At 35.3% G+C, this 16,023-nt stretch overlaps 1 protein-coding gene across 5 annotated transcripts in view; it reads left to right on the top strand.

The window, feature by feature from the left end:
- RALYL (RALY RNA binding protein like) overlaps nt 1-16,023 on the top strand; it is a 358,154-nt gene that overhangs the window by 35,917 nt on the left and 306,214 nt on the right. The window lies entirely within an intron of this gene.

Below are 16,023 nucleotides of genomic sequence, written 5' to 3'. Positions count from 1 at the left end.
CAAGTAGAGTTAAGGCTGGTCATCGGCTCTATCCACCATGTTTTAGAAATTTTTGATTTGGCTGATGCTTTAAAATGTGCACAATTTTCAACCACTAAGTGTAGCATCACATTCATGAGCAAGCATTTATGAGATTATATTTATCAGTTAAGATTGCAGTTGAGGCATGCCTGTAATCAGTTAAAGGCTTGTGATTAGTTAAAATCACATGTTATGTGATTTTTAAATGTTTTTTTCCCTTTCTTAAATCATACTCCAGCAATCTGTTTGAACAAGCAATCTATGACAGACCAAAAAGAAAAGAACAGAATATCTTAAGTGTTTAGACATAGTCTCTACTATCAGGCTGAGATGTGTGATTCTTCTTTTTCTGCTTCTTCATGACATCCTTTGACCATTCACTATTTCCCCTTCATCTTCTCTCGTCTTCATTCAAGTAAACTATTATGCCTTAAGAACCAATCTAAAAGTAAAAGGTCTGCTTCTTGTCCTCTCATTCCTCTTGCCTTGTCTTGCACCACAGACAACAGATCCAGCATGATAAATCACTTCCCATTTAAATTTTGCACTTCCACTGTTGTGCCCACCAACACCTCAAAACAAACCAAACAATAACCATCCACAACAGTCCCCTCCCTGTCCCCCAATTCTCAATAAAAGGGCATGCTGTGGAGTAGTTGAGAAGGCAGAGACAGTTAAGAAATATTGCAGTATAGTCAGAATTATGCCATGAAATTTATGCCTGTGGAAAACATAGGTAAATGTGTCAATAGTAAGATTACTTGTAAAAACTAGATATCAGATTAAGATGACTACAAGCTGAGAACTTTATCAGGATGGAGTACTTTTCGAAGCACACCAAATTGTAGGACAAGATGTGTAGACATGGATTTCAGAGTGTAAAAGTAACCAGTCTTAAAGACCAGAAGAAAACTCAGGATAAACTTGGATATTTTACTATCCAAGTGTTGTTTTTAAAATAAATCTTGAATTGGGATGAAGTAAATTCTCATAAGTGGTCCCCTTTTGTCAGAAGGCAACTAGTGGTAAGTTTTAATATCAGTCCTGTTGCTATTTCCTTTTTTAGAGTTTGACACAGGACAAAGAGCTCTCTCTGAGTAGGGCATGTACAGCCCTGCAGTTGCAAGGTGGGGGTGGGAGATCAGCCTGACAGCTTTGGAAGCATGATACGCTTAACATCTAGAATAACTTACCTTTGTAATGCAGTGGGAATGCTCTTTGTGTTGGATCAGGCAATGAAGTCCTGGTGCAGGGCAAAATTCAGGAGAGATGTTTATTCACTGCATTTTTCCTGGTCTAAAAGCCAATATAGAAGATGCAATCAATAAAAGGGCTGATTAATTATGCCTGACAGGAGCGCCATAAGGAAGGCCTGAGTACAGCACAGTTGTACACTGTGTACTCAGGACTGATTGCCAGCATTACATCTGGGGACGAATGAGGAAATGGGGACTAATGAGACCTCTACTAATGCCTCCTCCTGCCACCTCCATTGCACTGCCCAGCCCTGGTGGAAATAGAATGCTAATTAGACGACTCAGGAGCTGATTGTGATCAAGGATTTTGGAACATTTTATCAGACATTTACTGCAACGTTTCTCAGCATCATGGAAGATCAAGAGATATGAGAGCATGATGGACAGACAGAGTAATAAAATCAAGGTGTTATATCCACATAGACAAATTGTACAGTAAACACAAAATTAAAGCATCCAGATTTCCTAGATAATGGGGTTAACTATGGAATTTTTTTTTGTTTTCAGAAAGGTTTATGTTTTCAAACAGGGTAATTACTGAAGTTCTGTTGAAATCAGTATAATTATGCTGATTTACACAAGCAAAAATCAGACCTAAATAGAAAAACAGGAAAAGAAAAGCACTTCCTCCCCTCTCCTCCAACATTTAATCTTCTTTGAAATGTGAAAGGGTCCTCATGCAAAATGAAAGCAGATTTAGAAATAGGGAGAATATCTGAAAAGATAGACTACTCCATGTATTTGTAATAATGATTTCTCCTGACTATTGCACGGTCTTAGATAAAACTGAAGAAAATTTCTACCTCCACAGAAAAGACTCAATAGTTCTCTAGACTTTAATTTTTAACAGAGAGCAAGAAATCTGAAGCAAGTAAAACAAAGAGCTCTGCAAAATATGTTTCTGACAGCATGATGTTCTGTTTGGTGAACTACACCATTTATCTTTATTTCTTTGCAGGTGATGCTCTCTGTGAATACTTCTGGTTTGGGCCATAAGAGTAAAAACAGATGCAGGAGCTCTGTATGATATAAATAATGATTCTGCTTGACAAAATACTTTTGACATTTTAAGAAGGGTACTGTTGAGCAATTTGCTCTGGTTTGTTGCTCTCCCATGAAAGAGCTAATTTAGTCCGGTTAAAAGCCAGCTTTCTCATTGGCTCTGAAAAAAATTAGTACTTCGTATGCAGTCCATATCCACAGCTTCCCTGGGAGCTGGCATTATTAACCAAACACTCGTCCACTCCTTTTCAGACATGGAAAAGTGTTAGCAGAATATTTACTATCACCTGTATCTCCTCCTGTAGAAGCACACTCTAAATCCACTTGCAGAGAGTTAATAAACCACTGATATAAAAATCTGCATGTCAAATACTAAAAATAATACTGGTGATTACATTTTTGTTTGCTGTTGAGTTTATCTGCTATATTTTTCAAGTCACTACAGGGAAAAAACAAACAAACAAACAAAACCCATGCCAGCAGATCCATGGAAGGTATCCTGCTATAGGCTAGGATAGATTAATTTTCTTCTTAGTAGCCAGTAAGTACAGTGCTGTATTTTGGATTTAGGTTGGGAGTAATATGTTGATAATACACTGATGTTTTGGTTGTTGCTCTGAAGTGCTTACACTAAGTCAAAGACTTTCTGGTGTCTCATGCTCTGTCATTGAGCGAGAGTACCCAAAGCTGGAAGGGGGAACAACCAAGACAGCTGACCTAAGGTGGCCAAAGGAATATTTCATACCATAGAACATCAGGCTTGGTATATAAACCATGGATTGGGAGGAAGGAGATTATTTTCTGCTTGGACACTGAGCATTGATCAGCAGGTGGTGAGGAATTGTATTGTGCAACACTTGTTTTTCTTGCATTTTATCTCACTCACTCTCCTTTTAATTATTATTATTAATAACAATAATAATCTTCATAATCTTATATTACTTTGTTCCAATTATTACGCTATCCTTATTGTAACCCATGAGTTTTACTTATTTTTTGGAGATTCTCCTCCCCATCCCACCAGGGGAAACATGCTACTTAGTTGTCAGATGGGCTCAAATCATGACAGAAGGAAAACAAGGAAGTTTAGGTATCAACTATTTCAGCTAAGCTGATAAAGGGAAACTTGCCAGCTTCATTACCCTTCTCTGGACACCCTCCAGCACCTCAATGTTTTTTTTGTAGTGAGGGCTCTGGAACTGGACAAAATACTCAAGGTGTGGCCTCACCAGTACATGGGGACAATCGTTGCCCTGGTCCTGCTGGCCACACTATTGCTGATGCAGGCCAGGATGCCACTGGCCTTCTCGGCCACCTGGGCACATGCTGAGTTATTAGGTTCAGCTGCTGTTGACCAGCATTCCCAGGTCCTTTTCCTCCAGGCAGCTTTCTGGAAAGTCTTCCCTAAGCCTGTAGCACTGCATGGAGTCATTGTGTTCCAAGTGCAGGACCTGGAACTTTGGCCTGTTGGACTTGGTATGATTGATTGGTCTCAGCTCATTGATCCAGCCTATCCAGATCCCTCTGCTGAGCTTTGTGATCCTCCAGCAGCACAAGATTTCCACTCGATCTGTAAGCTGACAGAGGGTGATCTCAATCCCCACATCCAGGTCATCAATAAAGATATTAAATAAAATTAATGCCGAGACTGAGCCTTGGGAACACCACTTGTAACTGGCAGCCAGCTGGGTGTAATTCCCTTCACTACCAGGACTGTCCACTCAGCCAGTTTCTTACCCAGGACAGAGTGCACCTGTCCAAGCAGAATTTAGCACAGTTCAGGTCTTCAAGAGAGATTTTATCTGACAAAATGATAATTATTTATATAATCATATACATGTTGTATTATAACAATCGTTCCCCCAATTATTGTGTTTTGTATTCTATCTTCATCTCTTTTTAGAATAGACCTTTTCATTCAAATCATTAATTTATTATTTTGGTTTGGTTTTATTTGATTCTTCAGAAAATAACATTTCCATCCTCTGTTGATATATCTGTAAGACAGTCTACTTTACATTTTTCATCCTTATACTCTGATTATCAGGTTTCATTGCTGCTTTGCCAATAAAGTGTATTTGTGCTCTCTGAGCATCCAGTCTCACTATCTACTAAGGTCATAGGGCATATATAATAAAAAGACTGTTAGCTGAGGTGATTATTTTGAGAGATTTTTTTTCCTCACTAGCTGTTGTTAAGGTAGCCTAAAGCCTATCCATTAAAATGTGATTTTTACCTCTTTATTAGTGCAGCTTAGTGCCATATCTTTAATAATTTGTGGGTGAGAAAGCAAAGTGGAGTGTGATATTTTCATGTATCCCAACCATTTCATTTTTGCTTCTGAAAAAAAAATAAAAAAGGAAAAATGGCTGTATAAACAAATGAGAAAGAATTTATTTGGATTTTTTTCTCTTGCTTTTTTGCAAATCTCATTTCCCTAGACTGTATTGCATCTCTGGCTGGTATTGCATATTTTATCGTTACTTATTATGCTAATTTACAAAAAGGGAAATTGTTTCATGTCTAAAGCCATCTTTTTGTAATAAGTATATATATTTGACTAGAGTTCTGTTTTATTTTCTTCAACCAGAAAAATTCCCTTAAAATCAAATTTGACTGCAAGTTTATTGGGATTTTATTTTCTGTTAAGTATTTTCAACCAATGTGTTATGCAAACTATGACATATGCTAAAAATACTTAAGTTTCCAATTTATTTACAAAATGTCTGTGGGTTACAAGCGTCTCCCAACACATCTGCTGTTTGGGAAACAGCACACAGAGGATAGATTTGGCCTAATCTGAAGTCAGCTCTTGACTGTTGGATGAGAGTGTCAGAAGAGTAAGCTGTGTAGGGTGCCTGAGATGCAGATGCATGTCACTTAGTATCTGACAGTGCCATCAATTTAAGTAAGTTCCATTTAAGGTTTCATTAGCTATTATGATTTCAGTTAAAGGATGCTTGATTTTAATCAAGTGATTGATCATATATTGTGAGGAAATACTTGCCTTTTTTTTTTTTTCTTTTTTAATAGAAAAAAAAATCCGGAATGTTAAAAAGGACTGTATTGGGCAATGTGACTGGACAGAGTGAAATATGCTATAAATCACAAGTTTCAGTGAACTACATGGGAGACTATGACATTCCAAGTAAAAATGCACAAGGAAAGTGATAGGTAAGGCAGGATGTCTGTAAGTGAGCTCATTTGCTTCTTCTCTTGAGGATTTTCAGTATTGTCTTTGGTTCAGCTGAATGGGGTTTTATTATTTTAATTAGCTTAATGTCTTTGGCAAAGAACTACTTTTGGAACAATACAGGAATAAGATAGGGATAAAATATAAGGAAATAGCACCTCAGCATCCCTGAATTAGCCCATCTGTAGAAATAATTGCTGATGTTAGGTATGCTTAACAGAAAGCTTGCAGCAGCACTGCTGTGTTCATTATCAGCCTAGATATATATTCAATGCATCTCTAGCATGATAAATAATTCCTCTTGAAAAAGAAAAGGCTGGATTTTTTTTTTAGAAAATCAGTTATAAGCAATGGAAGTATCAAGCAGGATAATTGCAAGAAAGATTTAAAATGAGCATAAAACTACTGTGGCAAGTTGCTTTCATTTTCCTGGTAATGCCTTACTTAAAAATGGAGAATAATTTTATTCTTTGTAATGTACTTAAAGAACTTTTTCTCTAATGTATTAGACATATTATCTCTAATTATTAGTCTTATCTGGATAGAGATTCTCTGTATGTCTTCCTGAAAAGCTCATGTACAGCCATTTAACACTTCAAATAAATCTAGTCTTTCCTGTAGTGCAGGAGTCAAGGGTTTATCATGGGATAGAGCAGACCCTAAATCAGTCTCCCCTGTGTATCAACTGGAGTAATGCCTCTTTTTTGGCATTTATGCAGACTTACAAAGAAAACCCTCTAATTTCTCCTGGAAAAATGAGCAGAGCCTGTGGCAGGGCATAGGGGCTTTGCTTAGTTTGGGACTCGTGGCTGGTACTGGGCTGATGTTGCTCTTAGCCTAAAGTTCTCTGCTTGCATGCAGATGGAAGTAAATGACTGATGTAATCTTCCATAAGGCTTGAATTGGCCATCTTGGTGGGAAGAAGGAACAAAAGTAGAAGATATATTGCACTGTTAGGAAACAATTTTTAAACACACACTGACCTGCAGCCTATTGTTTTTCACCCTCAAGTTAATTCAATTCCAAGCATCATGACTTTTGGTCAGTGGAAGAACATTTACTAAAAAAACATGTTTTGGAAAATGATTGCTCTCATTTACCTCTTTTTTCATTTTCCAGCATTTAATTTGATTTGTAATCTTTGTTTAAAGAACAATAAACATGAGAGTCTTTATGTATTGAAAAACTCATATATTTGAGGTGAAAATCATTCTAAGATAAAGAATCTATACAGAAATCTATACATTTTCAGTAGGATTCAGCCTGTGAAACCTTCATATTTACACAAAAAACATTGTTGACAGTGTAAAGAAAAGGCATTTCATACTGGGCTATGCTATGCATCTAAGGAAAAAACCCTACAAATATTTGGAAGCTTATTGCAAGCTTGTATAATTAACCTTGAAAATATTTCTGTGCATACATATGTGCCATTTTTCAACCTTCACTGAAATCTCAATTATTATATTAAGTATTTTACCCTTCTAATTTTAAAATCCTTAAACATTGTTAACTTTTCATTATTAACTTATTAACATTTCACCATTAACTTATGGTGGGATATTTCCTATAAGAACCAGGGCACTGTCCCAAAGATCATCTTTCTTTTTCTATGTTGTTCATTTACATTTCTGGGGGTCTGATTTTAGTTTTACTTCTGTTTATTTCCATTTATTTAATTGAGATCACTATTTCTTCTACATGGAGAGTGTAAGAAGATTTAAATATGATAAATAGCAGTAGAATCAGACTAAGTTAAAACCTATATTAAAATATTTGTACAAATAAAGGTACTATTTTCCTCTTTTTCATTATCATTCTCCATAAATTGTGGAGTTCCTCAGTACTTTCTAAAACTTCACATATTAAATGTGGTTTGATTTCTAGTTTTACCAATTCCTCCTTGTCTTTTTCTCTAATATGATAGATTCAACATGGGCTAATCTGTAAGAGGTTTATTATACTCATGAAAATGCAGCAGCATTGCCTCCTTATACTAGAATTTGTGTGCAAGAATTAAAAGAAACATTTGGAGGGCTATTTAAAATAGATATAAATATATCTGCCTTGATTAAAGTCAAGTAATTTAATTTAACAGAAACTGTTGAATAAACAGCATGTTGTATTAGGTGGCAGAGTTCTGATGCCAATGACTGAGGTTGCCAGAAGCTTTCAATCACAAGTCTCTGTTTTCAGTTGCTGATTGCACTGCCAAATATAAACCATTGTGGCTCTAATATTCTGTGCTGAACATATCCCTCAGATATTTTGTTAAAATTCTTCAAAAAATAAACTCTTCCACAAGAAAGTTTAAGAGTGCAAACTTCTGTTTTCCCCACCATTCCCCCAGCACCTAATTCCCTGCATTGCATCCTCCTGCCATGTAGGAGGGATGCAGGGTAGAAAGGGGAGAAAGGAAATGGCAGGACAGAACAGGAGCAAGAGGAACTGTGATAAATAAAACATAAAGGGGAAGAAAATAGATAGAAATTAAATAAATATTCCCAATGAAGATACAAGAGATTGAATATCAGCAGGAGAGGAATAGAGGCAGTTATGTTAGGGGGATGAATATGGGCTTGTGTGGTATAAGACAGAGAGGTAAAGGTATGGGCAGGAAACAGCAGACAGGAATCAACAGAATTGACAGGAATTTGGGAGCTACAGTGAGAGAGGAACTACATAGGAGCCAGGCTACAGGAAAGACTGACAGGAAACTTGGTGCAGAATGTTTAAAAAACACAGAATATGTTATTTATCCTTAAGAGATCAAAATTAATTACATCACTCATGTGTATCTACTTTTCCTTATTTATAAAATAGTTGAGAAATTTAAGTATTCGGGGTTTCATTCCCTGAAGGATAGGACCAGCTGGAGACTAGCAGAGTTTCTAGTGTTGTCACTGGTTTAGCATGAATATCCTTGCAGAGTACAAAAAAGGGATCATCTTCTTTCACCTGTGCTATATGGTAATTGTTTTTGTAAAGCCTTATTATTGCACTGCCTCTGAACTGTGGCAAAAGAATCCTAAGGCTGCAACTAAAGGACACAGAAATAATGTAACACCTGAAAATTAAGGTTACTCAGGCAACCTGAGTTATCACTCCAGGCATGTATTTATTTAGATCCAGTCTCTCACTCTACAACAATCACCATCACCAAATGTTATTTTCTATCCCTCATCTCCATTCACCCCGGATCTTTATAGGGCAAAAGGTCTCCTCTGCCCTTGCCACAATCATTGTTGGGACTGGAAGCTCAGGTTTGCTTTGTGGTGGTGGAGATAAAAGACTTCCAACTGGTTCACAGTAACTGGTTTTCACAGGGAGCCTTTTTCTTGCTTGCATCTGAATATCTGTGTGTGGAAATACAATTATATGCCTACCTTGTTGCTTAATGAGTTTTGATAAATGTCATTGATCAAGTACAGAACTATGCTTTGCTTCCTGCCTCAGATTTTTTTTTTTTTAATATTACTATATAAGGCAGTAGCAGAGAAATTTAGTGACAAAAAATTCTGTATCTCTATTACTGTGTTACTAAGATGCTACAAAAAAGGCTTATATTCATCTGTATAAGTGGTGTAAACGGAACACTACACAGATTATGAGCATTTCACTGACTTCATCAAAGACATTAAAATTACCAAATCACTGAAAATACATTTTTTGAGCTCTGTTAGAGACGCATGTCATCCATAATGGGAGATGGTGGTTGTTGATTACTTAACTGCACCTGCTGGTCCATTTCTGTTGGTAAGAAGAGAAGGAAGAGCCATGTAGTGGAAAGCATAATGTGTGTGATGCTATGCTAGACTTGCTTTTGCACGGGAAATCTTTGTGAAGATCATTCTGAAATCATCCTTCATGTGTTAGGTTACTTGTAGCTGAATCAGTCTCAAGCCCTTTTCTAGAAGGCATCAACACACAGGCACAGGAATATGTCCTTGAGTGCTCCATTGCACTTTGGTGGAAAAGTTATTTTGCAAAAATCTCTTCTCCCAGTAAGTTAAACAATTGCAGTTTTAGCAGGGATTGTAATGCTGCCTGTTCCCACCTGTGGCAAGTATGTAATTGAAAATCGTTTACTATATGATGATAAAACCATCATGGTGCAAAGAAACCCCTTATAGAAATCAAAGTCCTTTCTATAAGTCAAGTAAATCAATACTTTTAGCAAAATCAGCATATATATTACAGTCTTCCACACTGGCAAAATTAAGGTTATATGAGTTTATAGTAAAATAACCCTTCTGAGAGCTTGTTATATAGTAAAATTGTTGTGGCTGTGACAGTGAAAGAATACAAAAGTGACAACACTTCTTCCTACAAGCATCTTTAAATAGTTGCATTCTGTCTTCTTGGTATCATCTTGTGTCATGCCTAGTTTTAATATGCATGCAAAAATAGCATATTTTTCCTACCTCACAAGCACAACTGTCCAAAACTCTGAAAATGAAAGTGACACTGATATTATTTTTAAAAAGGTAAATTAAAATGAAGGACATTAAAATGTGTGAATTTAATATATCTCATATGCCTGAGAATATGATAAAATAACATAAAGTCATGTCAAATACCTTCAAACTGGAGCCAGATCAGAACTAATTCCCATTTATTGTATTAGTAACTGAAATTTTTAACCTTTTATTGAAGGGCAGAATTTTTGAATAATAGTAGCTTCCAAATTCTTTCTGTTGCAATGTTTAATTCATTTGAATTTGCTTTTTTATCATGTGAGATGCATATTGTATAAAGAATAAGTTTATGGAATGCCTGCAGAAATACCTGGAGAGAGATGAGAGAGTTCATTGAATTCTTGAATAGATCAGAAAGATGATACATTTATTATTTATATTTTATTTTTTAAATCTTTGGTATCAATATGGTTGCAAGTGCAAGTGAGTTGCAGATGTCTTTCCCCCTTAAAGATGATCACACAGGGCAAATTGACTCACCTCAAAAAGGGTACTACAGATCTCTCCACAGCGAAATCTGTAGTGACCCTCTCCAAACAGAGGCTGCGCTTGGAGTCTTCTTGCACCCACTGGACAGAGAGACAGATTTATTTTTCCATGTGAGGATGAAGCTCAGGTCACACCTGCTCAAAGACAGCAGGCTCCTGGGCATGCTGATACATTTAATCTCGTTTGGCCCATTATAAAGGCAAATCACAAGACGTTAACTCTGAAGGTGTAGAACTAGAGAAAGCCCTGAAGCTTATCCTGAGTTGGATATCCTGTGTTAATGCACAATGACAGATCTAAATGGTATTTTTACTGAAATAGTCCACAGACCTTTGGCCCCAAAACCTTCCCATTGCTTGTGAGCTTTAACAGATGTATTTTGCATGTTCACACAAAAGAAACCGTCTCGCGTTTCAAGAGAAAGAAAAATCTGTTTTGCCAAGTGAGATCCGTTTAACAAAATATTAGATAAAGAATTTGCAAAGCTACTGGTGAGGTGAAGAGTGACTCATTGAAGTGATAAAGAAATGACAAAATTAACAGGAAAAACTTGTCAATGTTAAATAAAGTCCCCCCCATGTTATTTCTCTGGAAGAAGAGACTATCAGTTCTGAGAGCTTCATGAATTGTAGAACTTAATAAATATTCTATAGCATATTTTGGGATGGAACTATCATGCCATTTTTCATGAAACGATCTGTAATTCATGAAGGAATTGTGTGATTATGTCAGATGCTGTTTTCCTGTGGTTCTTAGACAGACACATAGGTAGAGTATCTGAAAACAACTCACCCACTCGAGCTCAACAACAAACTGTGCTGCCTTAGGACTCCTTTTCTGCTATCTATCAGGGCTAAAAAGGAAAATCACAATGGATTTTTAATTTAAAAGACTTAATAAATGCTGAATTTTTTTTTAAAAGGCCCAATGATGACCCCTATTCTGTGCTAAAAGTTCCTGGAGCTACCTTCTGTAAGAGTGATTTCAAATGTCCAGACATTCAGGACATTAAGTAGCCTCTCTTCTGTTCCAGCATCTCATTTTTTCAGCGCATGAATATGCATACAGATAAAAGCAAAATTAACTGTGTCACAAAAACAATTAATTAAGACTACATGCCAAAAAAAGAAAGTAACTCCATAGTGGTTACAGGGAAAAATAGGTCACTTTGGCCAGCAGGTTCAGTTTTCATTTCTGACCTAATTAAAAAATACTTTGCTGGGAATAACTGTTACCCGCAGATTTGCAATCCAGTATCATATGTTATGCAATTGATTATTTATGAAGGATATTTTTATTCCAGGTCATACAGCATAGGATAAATCTCAGCTTCAGAGATATGTTAATGAGCAATGTCAGAACATGTATTGATTCATTACTTTCATTTAATGACTTGGAAATGTTTAATACTCCTAAAATATTAAGAATGTTCCACCATTCCTTCATACTCAAATTTCTAATATGTTTTAAGGAAAGGAGCTTGAAACTAGGGATCAATATTTTTCTGAGCTTTAATAAGAAGCTGAGTAAATTTTCAAGATTATATATGGCTGACTAGATTATACAATGGAGAATTTTCTTTTTATTTTATATTTACTTTACAAGAAATTACTTACACTGTATGGGTTGGGTTATAGCAAAAACATTATAGAATTAAAACTGGCAGGTATAAAGTAGTGCTATTGTACAGATACTTTTTCATTTGTTGAATGTCTTGAGGGAATGTTTTCTAACAGGATAACTGGAAAATGCTGACATTGGAAATAAAATAATTTACAGTAACTGTATTTTCACTCACACTGCATATAATTTTAGTGAGGGTGCTTAGTTATTAACATGTTAATAACATTTTTCCCATATACCTTTAGATATGCATTGTCTCCTCTTAAATTTATTCTATAATAAATTATATTATGTTGGCATAAAGCACCAATACCTAATAGAATTGTCTATTGACTTCTTAGAGCTATGAACAATGACAAAATCTTATGTTTCTAATAAAGATGAAAGAACAGTTTAATGTAAGTGTGTTTTTCATTATCTTCTTAATTTCACTATTGAAGTGAATGGGAAAAAACCCTTATTTTATAAAAGTGGATTGGTGGTACAAAGTTTCAAGTGAATATTTTCTAGAAGACCAGCAAAAAGTAGCAAATAAAACACCATAAATTAATGTACCTATATAATAGAATTTGTTGGACATATTTAATAGAGCAAAAATAAATTTGTAACATTTTTACAGATTTTTCTGTTGTCTGCATAAAAAGTTTATCTTCTAATGGGTGTCTTTTGATCGTTGTTCTAGTTACTGTCACAAGTTTTTTTCTTTTCATTGTTTCTTGTGCCAAAATTCACAAGATCAATTTTGGCCTTGCTGGAACATTTTTACAAACCTTCTTGGGTTTTTGTGTTCTGTAGGACCTGTGGAGTTTTATAGAATTTATTTTTAATCAAAAGAATGAATCAGGCTAATCTCTGCTCTAAATTTGTGAAACCCTGATGTGTAGGTGAGGAAATAAGTCAAGAGGCAGGTGGAATCACCTACCCCTAACAGCCACTTTTCCCTCAGGAGTGGGGCTGTCACAGGAATCTAGCCCCAAAATACTGTTTGATATTGCCACATTAATTTCACCAGAAATATTTTAAAAGGCATGTGCCACAATCAAGAATGATTGTGTCAGTCATAGATGCCCACCTAAATCTCAAGTATCTCCGAACAGTTTGAGTCAACTGTGAACAAAAAGTCTGTAACAAGAAGAAAAGATTGAATGTCCAGATGTAACTGCTGCAAAAGTCACTGCAGGCCAAGTACCATGACTGCAATTCGCACAGGAAAACTTGGTTTAAAATGGTAAAACCTTTGCAATCAATTAAGCAGTATTTATTTCTTTAGTACTGACAATCTTGTTAAAAGTTAATCAAGATGTTGCTCCTAGCTCTGGTAAATCTAGTTTCCTGAAGCTTAGGTTTTAAAAGATCATTGTATTTGTAATTTTTGTATAACAAGCATCATATATCTATATATCTATTTATCATCTATATATCTATATATCTATCAATTTGTATGTACAATTTAAAATTAATCTGTTTATAACAAAATTTGTTCTTGATAGTTACATCCATGGCTAAACCCTCTTTTATATAGTTTTAAGGTTTCTTTAATAAATCAGCTATTATTAATTTAATTGCATACAAAACCAGAATAAAATCAAGATGTTCAGTATCTCTATTTTCATAGCTTACAACAGCAAAACTCTTCAGCACTCACAATTTTTTTCTCATAATGTATTTATTTGGTGAAATTTTTCTATTTTTTCACTGGTTTGCATTTTTTTAGTAAATAAGATAAAATGTTTTTCATTTACACATTCATTTGAAACTGAAGGACAAATAGAAGGAAAAAATACAGGAAGATTTGGGGAGTATTATGATGCATACTTTTTAAGACAAAAAACAATTGCAACAAATAAACAAACAAAAAGCTAAAACCCCCAAACAAACCGTGGTGGAAGAGAATGGAAGCAATTTGCACCCATTTGGTCTCTATTTGTAGAGACCAAGAAAAGAGCTCAAAGAAAGAGTTAATCACAGTGTCCAAACTGTTTTTGGCTTAGGCTGCCCACGGCTGTTCCGGGTTGCAGCTTGGAAACCTCAGGGGATGGAGCTGGCAGAGCCTCCCTGGGAAGCTGCAGCCCTGCCCTGCTGTGAGAAAGCCTTGGCTCCTGTCTCTGCTGTGAGAGAGGAGCACCTGGAAGTGGGGAATGGCAGTGCCTTTTTACAGAACTAAGGTGTGTTGAAGGCCACAGGTACGAGCCCTGAGTGCCATCTCAGCCTGGCTCCTCACACATCCTAGGGACAGATCCTGAAAGCGGTGCACAGTGAAAATGCAGGAGCCAATGGAAACAATTTTGTCTGAGGAAAATGCTGACTTAAGGATTATACTACCACCTATAGTAGTGGCAAACGGCTGTTTTCAAGAGCAGTGTCTCCTGGTGTTCTCTAATAGAAATAATATATAATAACATGTAAAAGAATTATGTTCCAAACGTTAAGATGACACCTGCAAGACTTAATATGTTAGATTGAATAGCTAATCAAGATGAAGTTTATGACCTGGTGACTATTTCATTAGTGATTTATAAAGCACCTTCCATTATAGCTGCAATGCACAGATCAAAATTCTATTCCAAATATAATATTTATAGAGGGTTGATTTACCAAAATATCTAAAGTGATCAACTTTAGGAAGCAAGAGAAAACTTACCAGGTTTGTTATTATTCAAAAGGACAAGCTCAGTTATGAAATCTTAATGCATTCTGGAAGTAAGCAAACTCCCTAGGTTTTGCCCTTTTAACGTTATTTTGGCCATGCTACTTAAATTCCCATGCAATTATAAGCCACATTTTGTCAATAACAGATAGATTCAGGTCATTAAGTTTTAATTAATAGCGTAGACTTATTTGCAATGGTTGAATACCATCAAAGTGACTTCTTATGTCTACTGAACATGTATCAGACCCTCTAATTATTATTTTTGTGTAAAGAAATTTAGCGCAGTTAGGCAATACAACTTCACCATTATGAAATCTTTACAATATTATTTTAAAAATATGAGTGGTCATTAATTAACAAGTATTTGTTTATTGATAATTTTCATAGAAATAGTGATGATACATAGCAGTGCAATTTCAAAATAACACAGCAATGAAGACCATTTACTTCAACAGAATCTAATTAATAAAAATAAGTATGCAAGACAAGATCGAAGTAAGAATGCTTACCTGAAAGACAAGGAAAAGTTCCTGTGAATTTGCATAGAGTTATACTAAATTATACTATATTCACAGAGCTATGAATCTGTGAGAAAGATTGACTCTAAACCTACAATTTTTTTTTTTTATTTTGCAAGAGTTTTATGTACAAAACTGTATTCAGGTACTGGACTTCGCACACATTTTACAGATCAATACAATTGGTTTTGTGCTTAATTCTCAAGAGCACTCTTGTAGCTTTTTTGAAGTTAGACACATGAATAAATATATTAAGAATTCAGCTGAAAAATTACACAAACACAGGCTATACTTTAATGTAGTGTAGGTTTTCAGTCTTTACGACTTAATATTTTTATGCATGAGATTAAAATGTTAGTTAAAAATAAATCCGTTACTTCTATTGTGTTACTCTATTCTTTGACATTGTGTTGGTAATGGCTGTGGCATAAAATGTTTGTTCTCACTTAGAACACTAGTGGAAGCTGTTTACTGCCCTGTGTAGAGAGGTAATATCATTTTGCAGCTAGCTAAAAACCCAGTAAAAGTCACCTTTGTTTTGCCACTCTTTTCCTTCTCTAGTGTGACCTTGTGTTGAGAATTAAGTAGGCTGTTAAATTTGTTAGAAATCTGTTTATAACCTGTTTATAAGAAAACAAAACTTTATAAAATACTTGACTTAATTTGGTAGCAATTAATATATTTTAGTTTTATGGAGGATAAATTCAGTATTTTGATAAATGTATATTTTAATGGTTTATTCTGGAGTTTAAGGTAGAGAAAGGAAAACATCTATCATGTTTTTGTTGAAATA

This window comes from Pseudopodoces humilis, chromosome 1 (assembly GCF_049639895.1).
Source record: "Pseudopodoces humilis isolate 2021_Gansu_Grassland_sample_001 chromosome 1, ASM4963989v1, whole genome shotgun sequence".
Taxonomy (NCBI): domain Eukaryota; kingdom Metazoa; phylum Chordata; class Aves; order Passeriformes; family Paridae; genus Pseudopodoces; species Pseudopodoces humilis.
The sequence above is the reverse complement of the archived record's forward strand: the minus strand, read 5'-3'. Positions and strand labels throughout refer to the sequence as shown.